Raw genomic sequence first — 6,280 nt, 5'->3', positions numbered from 1 at the left:
GGCCAGATATCGTGGAGGCTATGTTGGAGGTGGATGGTTGAGTAAGGTATGGTGACCTTAGCACTTGAGAGCTGCTTATTCCCATCTCATCAATTTTCTATGCCTCTGTTCCATTTGTTTTCCTAAAAACCAGCTTCCTCTGCTTCTTCATGATCACTACTTTTCCAAAACTTCAACTTGCATATGGCTTTAGTTTGTTTTGGTGCTAAACTCAAGGAAAATGGACCTTACAGCTCCAGTGTCCACCACTGCTTGGCAGGCCCAGTCTCTATTTCTCAGTTCAGGTTCTCACAAGGATTTTTGATTGGCTCAGCCTGGGTTATGAATGGATTTGTAGTTGCATCAAGCTCTTCACCCTCAGCCAACAGGAAGGACCAAGTGACACCTAGCTTCTAAGGTCTGCCTCCTATAGCCAAGTGGGATAGAAGATTATTTAAAAGAAGACAGTATATGTGGAAGTCAATGGTAAGATTCTCCAGTGCCTTGTGCTCAAAGTGTGGATCTCCAGACCAGCAATGGGGTCATCACCTTGTTAGGAATGCAGAATTTCAAGCCTCACCCCAAAGCTACTGAATGGCAATCTACATTTTAATAAATACCCAGGGGATTCATATGCACATTGAAACTTGAAAAGTCCTCATTTCATACACCTTTATATTTACAAATTGGACCAATGCTGTAGAGTTTACTCTACCAATACCATGACTTATCAATTCTTGCTCTTCATTCTACTTCAGCCACTCATTCCCGTTTCACATTCTGGACTTTGTCAGCATTCAGAACTATACCAAGTCTGACATAAATCCAGACCATTTAGTGAGCTTTATCTTCCAGTTCTCTCACTCACAGTCAATATATCATTTATTTGGCCACCTTAGTGTCTCTGATCCTTTGGTCCCTTGACTTTTTTCTGGTAGATCTACTCCCCTGTTTTCACTTTCTTCCAATTTAGATTCTGTGTTTTTTCACTCTGATTGCTGTTTTGATAATATCTTCAATTCTTTTGCCTCATTTATTTTATCACCCCATGCAGAAAGTTCCCTGAGATATTAATCCTTCTGTGTTCTTTTTTTTTTTTTTTTTTTTTTTGAGACGGAGTCTTGCTCTGTTTCCCAGGCTGGAGTGCAGTGGCTGGATCTTGGCTTACTGCAAGCTTTGCCTCCCAGGTTCACGGAGTAGCTGGGACTACAGGCGCCCGCCACTACACCTGGCTAATTTTTGTGTTTTTAGTAGAGACCAGGTTTCACCTTGTTAGCCAGATGATCTCGATCTCCTTACCTCATGATCCGCCCGCCTCAGGCTCCCAAAGTGCTGGGATTACAGGTATGAGCCACCACACCCGGCCCCTTCTGTGTTCTTAACATCTGTAACTAGCTAGGTGTCTAGTGCAGCTGGAGGGAAAAAATCATAAATGCCCCTAAATGCAATAATCTTAAATTGAGAGCAGCTAACCTCAACTGTGCCCTTAAAATCATCTGGAAATCCTGCGTTGCCTGGGCAACTATCCTTATGTTGCCTATTTTATTCAGTCTCCTGGCCTTTCTCTGCTCCTCCCTTACTCTCAGCAGATAACTCAGCTGCCTACTTCACAGGGAAGAAAGATAAGCCATCAGATGGGAATTTCCTCAATTCCCCAACAAAACTGCACATTCACCTATATCCAACCTGTTCCATTACTCCTCCTTTCCAATTAGAATAGAAGAGATTCTTGCCCATCTCTCCTATTTTATGTCCCATTGCATCCCATGATCACAGAGGTCTCACTATTCTGATTGTATTTTTTTCTGTCAAAGGCATTTAAACATGATCAGTTCCAACCATGTTAAAACAAGCCAAAAAAACAAAAAACAAAAAAAAACCACCTTGCATTGAGCCCATGTCTCTCTCTGGCTACCACACTCTGATCATACCCTTTGTGGAACTCTTGGTTGGCTATACAGCCATCCTTCTCCTCCCTCTTCCCTGAAAGCAGAGCCTACCTCCCAATGTAAAGGAAAAATACACCATATAGTCACTTTCTGAGACTCCCTTGCAGCTGTGGGAAGGGATATGAGTGTTTAGGCCAATAAGTCATTAGGGCAAGTTCACTACAGGCTTTCAGAAGGTTTCCTCCCTGATAAGAGAGAGGCCTATGAGGAGAGTTACCTTCCTAGACATTTTCATGTTGAGGACATGGTATTTGGAGATGTTTCCAACATCTTATGACCATTAAGGGTGACCAAAAATATCTCAGAGAAGCCAACCAGAGTCTAAACCTGTGAACCATCCACCTCTGGCTTCTTCTTGTGTGGAGTGTGTGTGTGTGTGTGTGTGTGCGCGCATTTTGAGTGGAGATCTCTATTGTATAAGTCACTTTTAATTTGGATATTCTTACACTTATAGCTGAAAACATATTGATAACATTTTTAAAGTCAAAATTTCTATAGAGATGTCCATACAGATTGTATCCACTTCCTTACCTCCCACATTTGCCTCAACTCACTGAAAGTCTGGTTTACATGTACTAGTCCATGAGTATTCTCCCATGAAAGTTCCAGTGAGGACTTATAGCTGAATCTAATGGATACTTTTCAGGCCTTCTCCCATATGGCCTTTCTGCAGCATTTAGCATTGAAAATTCCTGGAAATAGCCTTCTCTGTAGCTCTTCTGCTCTTCCTCTCCACATCTCTTAAATATTATCTCCCAGGGCCTTGTTCTTGGCCTTTTTCTCTTCTCATGACGTGCTTTGCAAGAGTTAGTTATTTACAACCATAGCGACCATTAATACACCTCTATGTATTCCCAAAAGTATATGAATAGACTTCCACAATTTGCAGGAGGCATGTAATTTGTAAAGCCACTTTTACAACGAACTTAAATAACTCTATTCATTTCAGATGCAAATTAACTGTGTTTCTCTGCTTTTATTGTCTCTATAGTAAAGCTGTCACAGTGGAAAGAAATGGTTCTGAATTCTGGTTAGACATTAAAATACCTGGGGATTATTTAATAGTCTCAGACTATACCCAGACCAATGAAATCAGAGTTTCTGGAGATGAGACTCCAGCATAAGTATTTTTTTTTTAATTTTCTAGATGGCTCTGGTGTGCAGCTACCAGAATCTCTAGGGTACTGAACCCCTGAATGAGCCTGAAGTTCTTTTTTTTTTTTTGAGACGGAGTCTTGCTCTGTTGCCCAGGCTGGAGTGCAGTGGCCGGATCTCAGCTCACTGCAAGCTGCGCCTCCCGGGTTCACGCCATTCTCCTGCCTCAGCCTCCCGAGTAGCTGGGACTACAGGTGCCCGCCACCTCGCCCGGCTAGTTTTTTGTATTTTTTAGTAGAGACGGGGTTTCACCATGTTAGCCAGGATGGTCTCGATCTCCTGACCTCGTGATCCGCCCGTCTCAGCCTCCCAAAGTGCTGGGATTACAGGCTTGAGCCACCGCGCCCGGCCGAGCCTGAAGTTCTTCTGTGGATCCTCACTCTATTATCTGCCAAGTATTAACATGGACTTTGGAGTCAACAGACCTTAGTTTGAATTCTCGCTTAACCCTCACTAGATGCATACACTTGAGCAAGTTACTTAACCCCTATCAGCCTCAGTTTTTACTTTTGTGAAATAAATAAAACAATACTTGTCCTATAGGTTTTTGTGAGAATTAAATCAAATAATGTATTTTAAACACCGGACACAGTTAACACTGTAAATTATGCATATTATGTGTCTACTAAAGTGAACATTACAACAGTTGCAGCAAAATGGAAAAATGCATATAATTTAATGTTAAAGGGAAAAAGTAAATACAAAGTAGAATTTAGTATAATTGTGTAAGATACCTATGCATATTGTGACATACCAAGAAATATGTATTTGATCTCCACTCCCAGATCATAGCACAGAGCTACAAAATTCCTTAGAATGTCCTGGGTGATGGAAGCACCTTTTGTTTTAATGGGACAACTCTTGGTGAGCCCCTAAATAACTTCAGGATGGGCACTGGTCATCAGAAAGCCATGATTCGAAGCTTGGAACTTTCAGCCCCATTCCCAGATCTTCCAGGGAGAAAGAGGGGCTAGAGATTAAATTAAAAATTTATTATGCCTATGTGATAGAACCTCTGTAAAAAAAAATCCCTAAAAGATGGAATTCAGAGAGTTTCCGGGTTGGTGAACACCCACATACCAGTGGGTAGCACACCCCAATCCCACAGGGACAGAAGCTCCCATACTCAGGACCCTTTCAGACTTTGCCCTATGTACTTCTTCATCTGGCTGTTCACCTGTATCTTTTATAATGTCCTTAATGATAAACTAGTAAATGTAAGTGTTTCCCTGAGTTCTGTGAATCATCATAGCACATCATCAAACTTGAGGAAGGGACTGTAGGAATCCCTGATTTGTAGCTAAGGCAGGCAGAAGGGTGAGTCAGCGAGAATGTACTACTTGCAACTGGTGCCTGAAGTGGGGACAGTCTTTTGAGACTGAGCCCTTAACCTGTGGGGTCTGTGCTAACCCCATGTAGTGTCAGAAGTAAAGTACTGAATAGAGAAAAAATGTTTTTCCTCTTTAGTTAGTGTCAAAAGTTGAGATGAGAATGAGTAGGAAAAAAATAGTGTGTTTTTTCTTTTACATATGAAACAAAACTGAAAGGGAGCATGAAAAATACAAAAATGGGTATTTTTTTTTTACTAGTCTTTCTCTCTTTTGAAGTTCTATACCTTTGTGAGAAGACAAGAAAACTAGCAATGATGTATTTGTGCCCCTTTATCTTTTTCCCCCTTAAAATATGCTCAGTAGCAACAGTGGCATCATAGTATTTTTTTTAATAGCCAAGTACAAGAGTATTCAGAAGGGGAAAGTAAAGCCAGGAGAAGATGAGGGAGGAAGCAGTGTTCAAAGTCAGTTCAGGAAGGTGAGAACTGAATTAAAAGAAAAAAATCAAAATCAGGGTTATAATAGGAGCAATGTAGTTATCTACATGCAATCCTTGCTGGTATACAGAATTATATAGCTGGATGTAGGGAGGGTCACACTCAGTGGAGAAGTTGGAAGATGTGTGCTTTCACTCACAGATGAGAGGAGAGCATACCAGGTAAGCAGAACTTGGAAGATGTGTGCTTCTCTCAAAGCAGAAGTTGGAAGAGCAGTGCTCATGAATGAGAGGACAGTAGACCAGGTAAGCTGTGCCTGAGTCTTGCTTAGCAGAGATGTCTCTCAAAGGGCAGGAAATGGGGAGAAACAGACGTCTTCAAACTTCTGCTCTGAGTGTGGCCCTCACAGCCTCACTCAGTGGACTTCAAGAAAAAAGGCAAGGGGAAAAACCAAATCAAGATGGGAGGAAGGCTGCAGTTCCAAAGAAAAGTAACAGAAGGAGATTAAGGAAGAAAATGTCTTTCAGCAGCACAGGAGCCAGATGGGAGTAACTGCTGGGGGTGCACGTAGTCTGAATAGTCATATAACAGGAAAACTGATTTACAGATGTAAGGAACTGAGGCATTGCAACAAATTGCACACATCAATCTGTATGTGCTCCTAAGTGTAGGTGGGAGCTGTGGGCCTACTGATAAAACTTTTCGAATAGAAGGATGAGCTTTCTACATACCCCTTGCATGTCAGGCAGGTGCTATGGAGTAACCACCTCCATAACTGGGAGACTTGAGCCTGGTCTGAGCTGGGGAAAGTCCGCGTCAGTACGAATTCCCTCATCTGTAAAAAGAAAGATTATATTCTACCCTGACTTATCTAAAATGCTAATACATTAGCTGGGCATGGTGGCACATGTATGTAGTCCCAGCTACTTGGTAGGCTGAGGTGGGAGGATCACTTGAGCCCTAAGTGGATCACTTGAGCCTGGTATGTCAGGGCTGCAGTGAGCCGTGATTGCAAGACTACACTCCAACTTGGGTGACAGAGTAAGACTGTGCCCCTGTAAAATAACATAATAAAATAAAATGCTAATACACTGTGAAATAACTAGAAGATCTATTTTTAAATTTTTATACTTTTGCACCAGGCATGGTGGCTCATGCCTGTAATCCTGGCACTTTGGGAGGCTGAGCAGGAGGATTGCTTGAGGCCAGGAGTTCAAGACCAGCCCTGGCAACATAGTGAGGGCAGGCTTGATGGCACATGCTTGTAGTCACTGTACTGGGGAGGCTGAGGTGGGAGGATGGCTTGAGACCAGGAATTCAAGGTTGCAGTGTGCTATGATCACACCCTGCACTCCAACCTGGGTGACAGAGCAGCAACTTGTCAAAAGAAAGAAAGAAAGAAGGGAGGGAGGGAAGGAGGAAGGGAGGG

Source organism: Colobus angolensis, unplaced genomic scaffold (genome assembly GCF_000951035.1).
Source record: "Colobus angolensis palliatus isolate OR3802 unplaced genomic scaffold, Cang.pa_1.0 Scaffold569, whole genome shotgun sequence".
In the NCBI taxonomy this organism is placed as follows: domain Eukaryota; kingdom Metazoa; phylum Chordata; class Mammalia; order Primates; family Cercopithecidae; genus Colobus; species Colobus angolensis.
Note: the sequence above shows the minus strand (reverse complement) of the source record.